Source organism: Enhydra lutris, unplaced genomic scaffold (assembly GCF_002288905.1).
Source record: "Enhydra lutris kenyoni isolate GAN:26980312 unplaced genomic scaffold, ASM228890v2 scaffoldscaffold23, whole genome shotgun sequence".
Classification (NCBI taxonomy): Eukaryota; Metazoa; Chordata; class Mammalia; order Carnivora; family Mustelidae; genus Enhydra; species Enhydra lutris.
The window spans coordinates 12,773,479-12,777,195 of NW_019154107.1; positions in this window are offsets into that span (position 1 = coordinate 12,773,479).

Sequence of the window (3,717 nt, forward strand, 5' to 3'; positions counted from 1 at the left end):
GTCTTTTCTGGTTCCATATAAATTTTAGGATTATTTGTTCCATTTCTTTGGAAAAAATTGATGGTATATTGATAGGGATTGCATTAAACATGTAGATTGCTTTAGGTAGCATAGACATTTTCACAATATTTGTTCTTCCAATCCATGAGCACAGAACATTTTTCCATTTCTTTGTGTCGTCCTCAATTTCTTTCATGAGTACTCTATAGTTTTCTGAGTACAGATTCTTTGCCTCTTTGGTTAGATTTATTCCTAGGTATCTTATGGTTTGGGGCTCAATTGTAAATGGGATCGACTCCTTAATTTTTCTTTCTCCTCTCTTGTTGTTGGTGTATAGAAATGCAAGTGATTTCTGTGCATTGATTTTATACCCTGATACTTTACTGAATTCCTGAACAAGTTCTAGCAGATTTGGAGTGGAGTCTTTTGGGTTTCCCACATAAAGTATATTATCTACAAAGAATGATAGTTTAACTTCTTCTTTGCTGATTTGGATGCCTTTAATTTCTTTTTGTTGTCTGATTCCTGAGGACTTCTAGTACCATGTTGAATAGCAGTGGTGATAATGGACATCCCTGCTGTTTTCCTGACCTTAGTGGAAAAGCTCTCAGTTTTTCTCCATTGAGAATAATATTTGCTGTGGATTTTTCATAGATGGCTTTGATGATATTGAGGTATGTACCCTCTATCCCTACACTTTGAAGAGTTTTGATCAAGAAAGGATGCTGTACTTTGTCAAAGGCTTTTTCAGCATCTATTGAGAGGATCATATGGTTCTTGTTCTTTCTTTTATTAATGTATTGTATCACATTGACTGATTTGCAGATGTTGAACCAACCTTGCAGCCCTGGAATAAATCCCACTTGGTTGTGGTGAATAATCCTCTTAATGTACTATTGGATCCTATTGGCTAGTATTTTGGTGAGAATTTTTGCATCTGTGTTCATCAAGGATATTGGTCTGTAATTCTCTTTTTTTGATGGGGTCTTTGTCTGGTTTTGAGATCAAGGTAATGCTGGCCTCATGAAATGATTTTGGAAGTTTTCCTTCCATTTCTATTTTTTGGAACAGTTTCAGGAGACTAGGTATTAATTCTTCTTTAAATGTTTGGTAGAACTCCCCTGGGAAGCCATCTGGCCCTGGGCTCTGGTCGTTGGGAGATTTTTGATGACTGCTTCAATCTCCTTGCTTAATGGGTCTCTTCAGGTTTTCTATTTCTTCCGGTTCAGTTTTGGTAGTTTATACGTGACTAGGAATGCATCTGTTTCTTCCAGATTGTCAAATTTGCTGGTGTATCGTTGCTCGTAATATGTTCTTATAATTGTTTGTATTTCTTTGGTGTTGGTTGTGATCTCTCCTCTTCCATTCATGATTTTATTTATTTGGGTCCTTTCTCTTTTCTTTTTGATAAGTCTGGCAAGGGGCTTATCAATCTTATTAATTCTTTCAAAGAACCAGCTCCTAGTTTTGTTGATTTGTTCTATTGTTTTTTTGGTTTCTATTTCATTGATTTCTGCTCTGATCTTTATGATTTCCCTTCTCCTCCTGGGTTTAGGCTTTCTTTGCTGTTCTTTCTCAAGCTCCTTTAGGTGTAAGGTTAGGTTGTGTGCTTGAGACCTTTCTTGTTTCTTGAGAAAGGCTTGTATCACTGTTTACTTTCCTCTCAGGACTGCCTTCGCTGTGTCCCACAGATTTTGAACCCTTGTGTTTTTATTATCATTTGTTTCCGTGAACTTTTTCAATTCTTCTCTAATTTCCTGGTTGACCCATTCATTCTTTAGTAGGATGCTCTTTAGCCTGCATGTATTTGAGTTCTTTCCAACTTTCCTCTTGTGATTGAGTTCTAGCTTCAGAGCATTGTGGTTTGAAAATATGTAGGGAATGATCCCAATCTTTTGGTACCATTTGAGACCTGATTTGTGACCCAGGATGTGATCTATTCTGGAGAATGTTCCATGTGCACTAGAGAAGAATGTGTACTCTGTTGCTTTGGGATGGAATGTTCTGAATATATATGTGATGTCCATCTGGTCCAGTGTGTCATTTAAGGCCGTTATTTCCTTGTTGATCTTTTGCTTGGATGATCTGTCCATTTCAGTGAGGGGGGGTGTTAAAATCCCCTCCTATTATTGTATTATTGTTGATGTATTTTTTTGATTTAGTTATTAATTGGTTTATATAGTTGGGTGCTCCCATGTGAGGGGTATAGATATTTAAAATTGTTAGATATTCTTTTTGGACAGACCCTTTAAGTATGATATAGTGTCCTTCCTCATCTCTTATTACAGTCTTTGGCTTAAAATCTAATTGATCTGATATAAGGTTTGCCATCCCAGCTTTCTTTTGATGACCATTAGCATGGGAAATTGTTTTCCACCCCCCACTTTAAATCTGGAGGTGTCTTTGGGTCTAAAATTAGTTTCTTGTAGACAGTATATTGATGGTTTTTTTTTTAATCCATTCTAATACCATGTGTCTTTTGATTGGGGCATTTAGCCCATTTACATTCAGAGTGAATACTGAAAGATATGAATTTAGTGCCATTGTATTACCTGTAAGGTGACTGTTACTTTTTATTGTCTCTGTTCCTTTCTGGTCTACTAATTTTAGGCTGTCTCTTTGCTTAAAGGACCCCTTTCAATATTTCCTGTAGGGCTGGTTTGGTGTTTACAAATTCTTTTAGTTTTTGTTTGTCCTGGAAGCTTTTTATCTCTCTTTCTATTTTCAATGATAGCCTAGCTGGATGTAGTATTCTTCGCTGAATGTTTTTCTCATTTAATGCTCTAAATATATCATACCAGTTCTTTCTGCCCTGCCAGGTCTCTGTGGATAAGTCTTCTGCCAATCTAATATTTTTACCATTGTATGTTACAGACTTCTTGTCCTGAGCTGCTCTCAGGATTTTCTCTTTGTCACTAAGACTTGTAAGTTTTACTATTAGATGATGGAGTGTGGTCCTATTCTTACTGATTTTGGGGGGGACTCTGTGCCTCCTGGATTTTGATGCTTGTTACCTTTGCCATTTTAGGGAAAATTTCCAGTATAATTCAGTCCAATATACCTTCTTCTGCCCTCTCTCTTTCTTCTTCTTCTGGAATCCCAATTATTCTAATATTGTTTCATCTTACGGTATCACTTATCTCTCAAATTCTCCCCTTGTGGTCCAGTAGTTGGTTGTGTCTCTTTTGCTCAGCTTCTTTATTCTCCATCATTTGGTCTTCTATATCACTAATTCTCTCTTCTGTCTCATTTATCCTAGCAATAAGAGCCTCCATTTTTTATTGCACCTCATTAATGGCTTTTTTGATTTCAGCTTGGTTAGCTTTTAGTTATTTTATTTCTCAAGATAGGGCTTTTGTATCTCCAGACAGGATTTATCTAATATCTTCCATGCCTTTTTTGAGCCCAGCTAGCACCTTGAGAATCATCATTCTGAACTCTAGATATGACATATTACCAATGTCCATATTGATTAGGTCCCTAGCCATCAGTACTGCCTCTTGTTCTTTTTTTTGTGGTGAGTTTTTCTGCCTTGTAATTTTATCCAGATAAGAATATATGAACAAGAGAATAAAATACTAAAGGGGTGGCAAAGACCCCAGAAAAATGTATGCTAACGAAATCAGAAGAGACCCCTAATCAGGGGGAAAAAAAAGGGGGAAAGAAATTTTAAAAATTAAATATATATATATATATATATATATATATATATATATA